The sequence below is a fragment of the Argentina anserina genome, chromosome 6 (genome assembly GCF_933775445.1).
Source record: "Argentina anserina chromosome 6, drPotAnse1.1, whole genome shotgun sequence".
NCBI classification, from domain to species: Eukaryota; Viridiplantae; Streptophyta; class Magnoliopsida; order Rosales; family Rosaceae; genus Argentina; species Argentina anserina.
In genome coordinates this window covers 24208038-24221085 of record NC_065877.1, presented here as the reverse complement: position 1 = coordinate 24221085, position 13048 = coordinate 24208038, and positions in this window count along the sequence as shown.

The window sequence follows — 13048 nt, the reverse complement described above, 5'->3', positions numbered from 1 at the left end:
GGGGGAAATAGAGACTCAAAAGTGGCGCAGTCTTCCCGCCATATCGCTCTTTTATATACCATTTTCCGTTTTTATGTCTTTTTTGCGCAATAAAAGACGTGTAATTACTTGTGGGCATTTTCTAATATTTTCAAAGAAACAAATGCAAAATTAAATCCCACTTGAGTTTTTTTTATTGCATAGTCACTCGAGTCGAGGTGGCAAACGGGCCTAACCGGCCTATTTTAAGCAGGTCAAAACTGTACTTATGATGTGCTCGAGCCGACTCATTTATTTATCATCTCAGACTCGAGCCAACCCATTTACTTAAACATCAAGTCTGACCCGGCTCATGAGTCATGGCCCAAGTTTATATCGGGCCGGTGTCAGGTCCAAAAGTGGGCTAGCCCTGCCCATTAGCATTATAAGACACAATTCAAATAAAAATATTATGTAATTAGAATATTTGTTTTATATAATTATTTAGAATAGTAAAATAAATAAAATACTACAACATATTTCATAATCTTATTTCTAAAACGTTACGTATGTCAAAACAATGACGCTTTCTTCACTACTTTGATAATATTTGTGAAATATTATAGTTAAAATAATGAAATAAACAAGAGATTTTAATTTAAAAGTTATAATATTGTCTAATAATGATAATTGTTTAAATATTTATATAAATAGTATAAATTATGTGTTAACAGGCCGGCCCATGAATGTATCGTGTCCGGGCCGTACCATGCTCAAAACGGGCTCGAGCCCAGCCCGGCACATGGGCTAAAATACATTGGCCTAGGTAGGCCCATTATAATACCAGGCTCGGGCCATGCCGGGCTACTAACGGCTCGGATTATGCCGGGCCGACTTTTAACAGGCCCGATCAGTGCGAGACTCGGGCTTTTCGGCCCATTTGCCACCTCTACACTCGAGTCTCTAAGACTTCATTTCTATCACACAACTTTACCTCTTACTATCACTCAATTCCGCCAGTATGATTTTGCAGTAAAGTGTCAATTTTTTAAGTGTATCTTCATTAATTGAGATATTGAACCATTTCGCATACTAATAAGTTGCATTTTATTTGTCATATTAATGATGTAAGATCTATATTCTCCTACACGCCCCCTCACATGCAAATAACTATAGGTATACACGTGAAATGAGTTTAAAACCAATTTATGTGTGGAAATTAGGATTGAAAAAACCAAGAGACTCTTGGTATAAAATAATTATGTAATTCTTTTATGGTAAAATAAGAAACCCGAATCATCTAAAATATGAGAATACCACAACGGGTGGACCTTATGAGGCTTATAACAATAAAAGATGAGCTAATAACACCACAATAAAAGTGAATTTATTTATTAGAAACTTGACAAGACAGCAATACTCTTATTAAAGTGTTCTTGATAGCTTTCGTTTTACTGAAGCTCCACGTACGAGATATAGAATTCCTCCACCTAGAGGTTGTGGCGACATTGTCCCCACGTGTTTTTTGAAGCCTTTTGGTGTCGTAGGCTTGTCGTCAAGAGTAGCAGCCATTTCGTGAAAAGTAGTATAGTTTTGCGTTGTCTGGAATAGAGAAGTGAATTCAAGTGATGTGATTCCAGTAGAGTGGCTAGGCAGCGATTTTGGATATTGGGTCTCTACGACGGTGCTCAAGCTTATTTAGTTATCTCCAGTTAGGCTTACTCTTCTTAGCAGTTTTGGCATCCGGTTATGAAGCAAGGGTTGGTCTTTTGGAGGCTTGCTATCTACGAATGTCTCTTATCTCAATTGAGCTCTCTCTTGGGTAATCAAATGGAAGAACGGTTAGGGCACCTCAGAGCGGTTTTTACTCGCCAACATTTTGATGGGCACAAATCTTGCCTGCTTGGGTGGACACATGACGGAGTTAGGTAATCGGCCTTCAGACAAGTGCCTTGTGATTAAGGATTGCAATTCTGCAAAATTGACTATTTTACAGAAATGGCAGCGAAATTTTCAAATTTTCGGGACCACGATATTATCTTCACATACCAACAACTTATCGTTGGAAATTTGTGAAATATCACAATATATAATAGAGGAAACATTTAATATTTTTTGGCGATATACTTGAAATCTGATGTGGACATAGATCAATATATATGGGCCCAATTCGGGAATCTCAAAATAAAATTAAGGAGAAAATTGGGGATTCAAACCTTGGTAAGCCATATAAAACCAAATATTTGTTTCCACCTATGCTATAAATAGGGATATGTCCTAAGTTCATATTAATATAAATATAATCTAAACTTATGTCGAACTTTTAGCCATATCAATATTTCTTGAAATTTCTATTTTCATACATTCAATATCCGACATTTTAGTCCTTGGCTGTGGGTAGTCTAGTGCATCAAGAGTTTGTCTAATTCTCCCATTTTATATGTTACTTTAGTTTATACTAGTTTGTTCTCTCATATGATGACTATTCAAAGATATTCATTGCTTAGTCAAGTGAAAGGATAAACTAACTAAGTCTATAGCTCAAAAAGAACAAAAAAACAGTTAGGACAAACATAAAGACTCAAAGTTCTATTTAATTTTTTTTAATTGTATTGAATTTTTTCATTTTTAATTATTTACGTTTAGGATTTTGATTGTTATTGTTTGTCTTTTAAAATTTTGTAGTATTTTCTCATTATCCTTTTACGAGCTGTTTTTTCGCATCATTCTCTAGTAGTCTAGTTATTATCATAGTCAATGATCGAGTAGCGATGTAAATTATTCTTCAAACTTATCTAGATTAACCTTGTACGACTGCCATGATTTTCTTTAGTGGAGTTGAAAAGTACAAACTTACAAAAGAATGTTTTGGAATATAAGATTTATTTTTGATAAGCGTCATTAAATGCTATTGTATTTACATAAAGAAGCTATAACCCTATAATGTTGACCATTGATGTTCACCAATGTTACTTAGACATGTCACCTTCCCTCGATGATATCACCGCAAGTTTTGCAGTCTCCCAATTGTTGTAGAGGACTAGAGGGGATGTCTTAACATTTTTCAACCATATTATGTTGATGAATTGAGATCTACTGCACATATACTTGCTAGCCAAGCCCCTAACGTTGAAGCCATCACCATCTTGGAATTGCAGAGCCATTTTGGACCAATTTGGTATTATAAGGGTCTTACTTACAGTTTTGACACAAATTACATTTTTCATATTTACGTTTAACATAACCAAGAATTGAAACAAGGTGTTATGGGAATGACCTTGGATGTCATAAAACCCTAGATGTAATCAAATGGTCATAATATCTCACATCTAATCATATAAATGCTCTCTTCTATTGGGTTACCATCTGAGACATATGGTATCATCCTAGTACATATACAAATGACACCATATTATTGATGAATATGTAATAAAGCTAAATGGATTATATTTTAAACTATCTTAAGATCAATCAATGTCTATAGAGCAACATGTTTAGAGTGTTAAGTGCAAGACATTGTTCACTAGACTTCTCATCCTTTTTTGATTCTTCAATACGCATTACATAATCAAGTAAATTTATTTGATTGTGGATTGTCATCTTTTCAACTAGTATACAAGACCAAAATTGAATGTGAAACTAAGTAGTATGACAATGCTATTTTTAATTATTTTATTCACGATCTCATTTTCAATCTTTCAAACTTGGCTCACTTTAAGTTTATAATTAATCATCATTATTGTTTTCTAATTTTCTTATTGTTGCCAAGTTTGTTGTATTCTTTATTATTACTCATGTGCATATCACAATGCAACTACACATTATTTTACATATACAACTATAAATCTAGCTATGCATACTGATTTGAAGTTTGGTTAATCTTTTTTTTTTGTCAATCTTAGTAGTTATCAAGTGATGTTTCTGTTTTTTATGAAGCAATATTAAAATAAAAGATCGATTAAATAGAGAAATACTAAATCTATGTATAAGACATTAAGGTAGTGTTTGGGAAATGGGTTTGGTCCATTTGGAGATTCTAAGGAATTTCAAAATGAAGGGATTATAAGGTGATGGGATATTCTTCTAAAAAAAAGGTGATGAGATATTAAAATGAAGGGACTTAGGTGGGTGAATTATTAAAATGACTTGTTTGGATAATTTCTTTGATGAAAGTGATTTAATCATGGAATTTGTAAACATATTTATTTTTAACATTATTCAATTTAGTTAATTGCAATTATTTTCGTTTAACCAAATTGCTAAGCATGAAAATTTTGTGTCACCAAATAATTCCAAAAATGCAACAATTGAAGTCTCCGTCACAATTAAGATTGCCTCGTAATTACTTTCATAATATTAAAATGTTGAATGTTTTAAGAAAAAATGATAACATATCAAACATAACAACAAAAGCATATAAATTCAAAAACCTCATGGCATTGACTTTAAATCCGTTTTTCTTCTCAATTGGAAGCATCTTCAATATTTGATACTTTGTTGAATTGTTGGCAAACACCTCAATTGTTGTCTAATGAAGATCTTCTTCTAAATTAGGTATTGTCATCATCTCTTCATAATTTTTATTAACCGTCACATTTGTATTTTTATTCGATGTTAGAACCATACTAGATGACTAGATGTCATTTTTTTATTAAATAAGTCATTTAAGATAACGTCATAGTAATTCTTTCCTTCACTATAATTTCAATTTTTTGAGTGCGGTGTAACCGTTAAAGTAGAAGAAACTGTTTTTTCTTTTCAAACTATCATTGTAAACTTCCTCATATTCCACTGAGACTAGCATTATCCTCTTCAATGCTCATGGTCTCATTTGCTTCTATCATATTTTTTTCATACCATTTTGCTTCTTATACTTTTCTTTTTTAGCTTCCATTCTCATATTATTGTTAAATGAATGAAGAAATTATGTAAAAATTTATAATCCTTAAGAAGATCGAAATAAGGAATTCTAACTAGAGTAAGAATGACACTAGCACACATAATCTTGTACAATACTAGCTAAATGTGAACAAAGAAATACTGCTACCTAATCTCACGAGGAGAAAACAAAGATCATAGACAATTTTAGATAACAACATAATCTTGAACTAACAGATCTCATATTTGCTAAACGAATCTAGAATAGCATTGCTAGATATATAAAGACTAAGATAGCAATGCTAGATATCATATTTGCTTAATCAACAAATATCATATTTGCTTAACCAAATGATTATAATGAAAAGAAAACAGTAAATTCACATTACTCTAGTTGGCTAGCATAATCAATGAATTGAAAAACACTAAATACCAATAGTTGCAACAAAAACAATATTATATTGCTCATTCGATAGTCATCCATAAACAAAATGGGTGAAGAGGGTAGTGATACTCACAAGCAAAAGTCTAGAAGCCTTGCCATGCTTTCTAAAACAACCACCATTTTTCATCATACTCCAAATCACTAACACCTAATTCAGCATTATAAAAAGTATAGGAGAGTAGGAGTTATACACAATACACAAATTTCAATCACACAAAGAGAATGGAAACCAAATCTAGTAAAAACCAATGCGGGACTTTAACATAGTCCACACAACCTTTCACTATGAATGATGTTTACAATACAACTTTCTCAAGTAGAGTCTCTCATGAGATATCTTCACTAGCCAACTTAGCTAACTTGATTATATTAAACTGTATTCTAGAACTCATTAAACAACCAACTTCTCTTAGTTGTAGGCTCTCACACGAACGTCTGCATAAACAAACTTATCTCAATAAGATGATCATGCAGCAAGTAACAATCTAAGATTGTAAAAGGAGTAAATACACTATCGCTATGAATACCACACAAATGACACAAGCACATACCTATGTGCAATATCAGACCTGTGTATATCAAGAATATGATCTAAATGATCACCTTGCTTAGTCCACAATAATGTTGTACATAGAGAGATGAAGCCAAAGAAAGTCAGGTCTCTTTCTAAGGCATGAAACATGGATCAAATCAATCATAGACAATTGATAGTAGAATATATGGTACGATATAAAAACATTCAAAAGAAACCATAATTAACTTAACAACTAAAAATCAAATATATGCAGAAGTCAACCTTACCAAAATAAGTTTTCCTAATCAGACTAAGAAACCTATGTGGAGTGGCAAATAGCTTCACATTACTATTCCCAATTACATATTATCATAAATCCAAATTATAAAACATAGAGGTAAAAAAGCACCAAAATTTCAACAAAATCGATCAAACCCACATTGTAAATCACCAACTTCACCATAAACTCCTCAATTATACAAAATCTATGAGAAACAATCTTCTATGATAAAAACCTAGCCAATTCACCAATTATGATTCTAACATAGCAAAGAAATTGATACATAATTTGAACTTGCACTTAACTTTTAAAAAGTCGACAAACTCCAACATAGATGGAAAATAGTTATTCAAAAATCCAAACCCAATCCCATAAGGAGTCATTTACAACTGACTCAGCTAACCTAGTTGCAAAAATCACAAAAGGCATAATTCAAATGAAGAAACAAAATTCAGCAGCCAATGAAATCAAACTAGATAACAAAACCATAAAACACAAATGAACAATTATCAAGTATATCACTGCCTAATCATGGATCAATCAAAATTAGAGATGAAAAAAAAATCAAAATCCAACGATGAAATCCTAGAGAAGAAATGAAAACCCAATGAGTAGATAGAATTAGAAGATGAATGATGCTAAGAGAAGAATATTTACATATAACTATATAAATTTAGTTATTACTTATTTCTCCAAAACTTTCAGTACTTAATATCAGCTGCAAAATATTTTTTATTAAAATAACAACATTCACTTTTAAAAAACATATGCAATCATTTAAATTACTGAAGATGGCATACAGATTTTCCTCACTACCACAATGCTTGAATTGTATATAGAGTATTATAACGTTGTATTATATTCGTCGAACAACAAAACTGTGACTTTACGCATTTTACAGTCATTGACATTGTTCTTATTTTACAAGCCTAAAAAATAAGCTCTAGAACAACAACTAAAGTATGGATACTCATAACCTGATAACATTCTTTTCTCATTATTTTTTATGGTTTGAAACGTTAATAAACCTAAGCTACGACCAATCATTTTCATTTAGAAGATAAATTTCTTATAATAAATCCACATCTATTGTTATATAATAAAATACTTTATTTTTGTTTAATTTCTAGAGAACTGGAAGGCATAGGTTTGTCACACCTCGATTTTCTTAATAAAAATTGTTTTTGAGGTGTAACTCATATTCCATTACAGAATGAATTTTTATAATAGAACATAAAAGAAATTGAAATTGAGAACGCATAAACACAAAATTAAAATTTATTTTTTATTACATAAGATAGTAGTACAAACATTACAAAGTGGGGAACTTAAAGTCCAAGTCTTATTATATGAAAGTAAAACAACACACATAATATACAATAACTTATTTTTGATAGAATTTCAACTTTAGGTATCTTGTTTCTCACTTGCACAATAGTTTAAATGGGTGAGCATAACAGTCAAGTAAAAGACAAATCCTCTATAAATAAAACATATCAAATTCAACTTTAATAACTAAATGAATGCATTTTTATCTACTTCATATAGTTCATATAGTTGAATACAACCAAGACTATATTTACTTATGATCTTTCAAAATCAGAGATTAGCAAGAAAAGTAACAGATTTTGATTAAAAGTAAAATTGTTTTGACATTGCCTAACTTTAAAGTGAAAGAAAACACAGCTGAGCATAACAAACCTTGTTCAAACAATGGACAAAACAAGTGGGAACCAAATTAAACTTGGACAAACCCAAAGTATCAAAATAAGAACTACAATACAATTGAACTAACCACAAATACATATTCTTTCTTCTGTAAACATATTTCTCAAATCATAACAAAACAAACAGTGGGAACCAAGTTATAGATTAAACATCAACCACAAACTTGGTTTGATTACTTTTCAAGACCCATCCATTCATGTTGCTTCTTCCTATCTTGATGATCTTTGTTATGTGTCCAAAGCTAGAAAAGCTGGCAACTGTTTCATCATTTAGTTTTTTCTTTCCCTTTGTTTGGGTCTTTTAGACCCTAGTTGTAACAAAAAAAGTTATAGAATAAACAATTGATCACAACAATAAAAGGTACAAACCTGAGTTCTTCTACCTATGCTCCTACAACCATAAGTTATGTTATCTCTTTCTCTCTCTCAATGACTTAAGGAAACTATATGGAAAACCCAGAAAGATCAATCTATTTATAGGGTCTGGAAAGAGGGGTAAAACGTGGTCTCCAAGTTTATAGAAGCAAAATCGAATATTCCAATCTAAATCCTATCCATAGAAGATTCTACGATTATCAGAAGATGAAGATAACTTACATAACTTACACAATTCTCCTGCTAAAGACTTGATCACCAAGAATTTGACACCTCCTGCTTTGTCTATGGTGGTTAACAAATCAGTCAACGATTGTTGCTGGTTTATAAGGTGGTAGACATGGATTCACACCAGAAAATATCTAAGGGAGAAGCCGGTGAAGAAAGTAGAGAAGAAGGAGACGACGAGGATGAGAAGGGAACAATAAGACTACGGTGATGATGGAGAAAAATACGACATTCTTATGGTCTTCTACGACAAAGGCATTTTTCTTTAAAAACTATTTTGGGCTTGGGTCAATATGGTTATTGGTCTAAACTCTTTGACTTAATTCAAATAATAAAAATATATAACAATTGAACAAAATAAATACATTAGTAGTAAAAATACACACAAAAATATAAATAAATAAATATATACGTATTAAAATTTTGGGCTGTTACAAGGTTGTCGAATATGGACATCTAGTTACTAACTTAGTAATTAGATATACATGCATAGATTGGTTTTCTCCAATGTTGTCGCATGCACGAGACTTGTTATATAAGACACATTTCTCCGATTCTATATGGCTACAACTCAATTTACCACTTCTAAAGATAATTTCCAGATATTAAAGATTAATTGACATGACTCGCCCAAAATATTAACCTAATATCTAGGGTAAGTCATGCATGGACCAAGTCTCACTTGAAAGTAGCCAACCCTACCTACAGTTTAACAACACTTCTAACATATATGGTCCAACCTGAACACCTGGAGCCATCTTACTCCCCATAAAAACTCATATCCACAATCAAACCAACAATCAGAATTTACCATGCAACTTAGAATATCACAACTACAAACTCTAAGATTCTCAAAATAGTCTAGTGAAAAAGAGTTTAATAGTAATATAAGTAAGTTGATCACAACCTACTATAGAACTATGGCAGCGGAAAGGGAAATCCTGCTTTAACTCCTACTATAGTACAATCTGCGGACTGAGAATTAGAAAAACTTAAGGGTCTAGGGGGAACATTTAGAAGAAAACACATTAGAGTGAGTGGACAAAAACAAAAAGTCAACTTATAGATGAAATAAGAATGAAAATGACGTAATGTTTCCCTAATTTAATACAGTAATACCAGCATACGATTTAAATTTATAAATAACATTTCAAATATTTCTTCAAATGATTTCTTTTTAAAAACCACTAGTAAATATGAGATCAGGCAAGGACTAATAATTACCACTCTCGATCTCAGAATAAGTAGTCAACACAATAATATAACAACATCGAAACTCATGCACATGCCCGTCACTCACAAACCAATACAAGACTACAAAACACCATACAAGTGTCATGTACATCCCCTCAATCTCTGAGTATATATCTGAGGTCCATTAATACATCACCTCTCTACTAACGACCTAGTAGCATCTGCAACACTGTTGGTTCATCTCTCTCTTATGGTATCTTACTCTAAATAACATCAGTACACTGCCAGTACATCCCCTCTCTTCTGGTTATAGTAAAAGGACTAGCTTCGCTAGTTAAAATAATATCATCATGTCATATAGTATGCCCCTCGGGTAATAATAATACTCTCAAACTCTCAAACTCCCAAACCGTCACGTCGCGCTAACGGAGACAGTATTGGGTTGTCGTGGTATCGTCGGCTATACCACATCGCCTCCCATACAGAAAAAGGGATATCACAAGATATGGTTCTCAACCGTATGAAAATAAATCAATAAATATGCTAGTTCATCCCATCTCTTCTAGGTTCTTATCCTGGTGAGACCACTAGGTCATCCCCTTCTTTTTAGTGTCTCAATATCTCCTAAAATAACTCCATAACATTGATAGGAGCACAAAGTGTGACGTTCTTAATGTATATATACCATATTCGCATGCTTTGTTACTTCTTATTTAGTTGTTTTATGTTCATATTTGTCATTTCTATGTTCTAAGGAGAGCTATGCCGAATTTAGATGAATTGATGATGAAATTGTGCTAAGTGTTAGAACTCCTTATTGAGCTAGGATTCCTTACTCGACTGGGACTCTACTTTCCTATTTTTATTCTTTTCTATTCCTTAATCGTCAATTTCTTTTCAGGAAAGACAAATCATATTTGGAAAGGCAGTAGTGATGTCGTGATGTATTCCTAGTGAGACAAGGAAATCATATTCGAGTTGAAGAAGGAGAAGAAGAGGCCGGCCTAGCTATTCCTAGTTGGACCAAGAGAGATGCCGTGCAGCCCTTATGTGGTCTCCCTATTAGACTTAGTTTCCTACATCAAGTTGGATTTGGAGTACATGAATCAAAATCCATAACAAAGAAGATTTCAGTTTCCCAATTGGTTTCTATCTCCTTAAGGGACGGCAAGAGGGCTTCCTAGACTCCTATATATAGAGGCTCGGCCTTCCCATTCAAATCATCATCAACCTTGCACACAAGCACAAGCCTAGCTCTACCAAATTAATCCCTCACCCTTCTAATAAATCCTAAAACCGATTCCACCATTCTCCACCTTCATCTATAGCCTTGAAACACGATTGAGAAGAGGTTCCATTCCCCTAGAAGTCTTGGCTACACCTTGTAGAATCGATTGATTGATAAAGTGTAACCATGATTCTCTCTTTGTTTCAATTCGGTTTTGGTTTTTCTTGTTCTTGGATGAGCTTGCGATTTGTGTAGTGTAATCATGCTTCAATATTGTCTATGAAATACCTACTTGATTCAATTTATATAAAGATTCGAACTTATGTTTTGGTTTTATAGATTTTCTGTTTTTGGTTTCTGCCGAGTCTTGTTCTTGATCACTTTCGATTCCTAAGTGTTATGTATATGATTGTAGCATGATATTTAGGTTGTTGGATTAAAGACTTATGCTATGAACATGTTTATTCTTTTCTATATGATTTTCGAAATTGCATGATTGGGGGTTAAGTAGGTGACATACTTGACGAATTCGATATGCATGGCTTTGAGATTGTATGGTAAGATGAACATGTTAGATTTCAATGAAGCCGAGTGGCAAGACTTGAATGTGTAAGTGTCTATGCATATAGGTTACTGATTTGGAACTTAAATTGCATGATCCAACCTTAGTTGTTCATGGACTAGTCTCGGCATGATTCTCAAGATAGATATAGAACTTGTTTCGATTTCTTTATGTGAGTTGTTTAGTTATTGTTTATGTGTTGGTTGGTTGATCACATGTATATATTAGCTTAGCTTTTATTTACTGTTTTTACAACTCAATTCGAAACCTATATCAACTTTTTATATCTTTATGAATTCGTGTTAAGTGTTGTGATCCTAAGCCCTGGCTGGATCCCCGGTTTGTGAACGATACCCTCTTGTTTTATACTACTAACGATGCTTACATGGTTAAATATTGATGTTGAGTAATCGAGCAATCATCAAACATCACCTCAAGTATCACTCGAAAATATATAGCTAAACAATATATACTCAATGCTGGAACCAACCAATCCGACTAATTGAAATAACATATATCACAACACGGACGATCACACAACAACCAACATTTATCAATATAAAACCCATCTCTTTTTCTGACAACTCATATCACAACCACATCACAAGCACACCACACTTATATCAATTCTGACAAGACATATCACAAATCCAACGACAAACCAAAGCAAAAGAAATAAACCGATAGTTTCTAAAAACAGAATCGCATGCATTTATATCTAAAACAAGGTCCACTCACAATTAATAGCTAGTAGCAGCCGGTGTGAGGATCCTCGTCAAGTGATGCGTCTGTACGTCATCATGAATCACTGAATAATATATAAACACCAATTCATATTCAAAATTGATCACAAAATCGTAAACCTCAACTTAGAAAACTCCCCACGCTCTCATATTATATATTGTTGTGTTCGTATCGACGAATGTTACTCGATGGAACAACTCATTGCTCTAAAAACTACTGCACGCGCTGCTAGAAAGGCTACGTGTAGGCCACACGTGCCGCTACTCCCCAACCTCTCCAAAATCACTCGATTCTAACATGAAAATTGTAGATCACACGAAAACAAACATCTTTAATACATACAGAAAAGTCTGAATTAGCCAGGACGTGGCCGGAAAACGTTGAGGGATTTCGGAACAGTGTATCGAAATCAATTTCACGATGCTGGCCAAAACACAACCCAACTCGAGTCGAAATGAACCTAGAGGGAAGCATAACGCTGGTTTGCAGCAGCCCTAAGCTCCGGAGTCACCGGAAATGCCGCCTACAACAATGACTTTCTACCGATTCCTTACAGCCGTTGCAGCGTCGTGCTCGAAAATCGGTGGGCATCGAGACTTGTCCCAAATGACAGAGAATGGCGAGGTGGTTTGAATGGGACCGGTGGCGCCCCAATTGGTGGTCGGACAATGGTGATTGTTGGAGAAGAATTTTATTGGTTTCGGTGATGATCAGTATCGTGAAAGAGAAATTCGAATTTTCAAATTTTCTGATTTTCACCCTTATTAACCCCATATTTATACTATTTTAAAAAAATACCCAAATACTCGTTTTGATTCATAACTTTTTCATACGAACTCCGATTTGGGCGTGTTGCATCTTTACGAAGTCGTATCGATGACCTCTACAACTCTCATGAAAGAAGTTTTTTCGAAA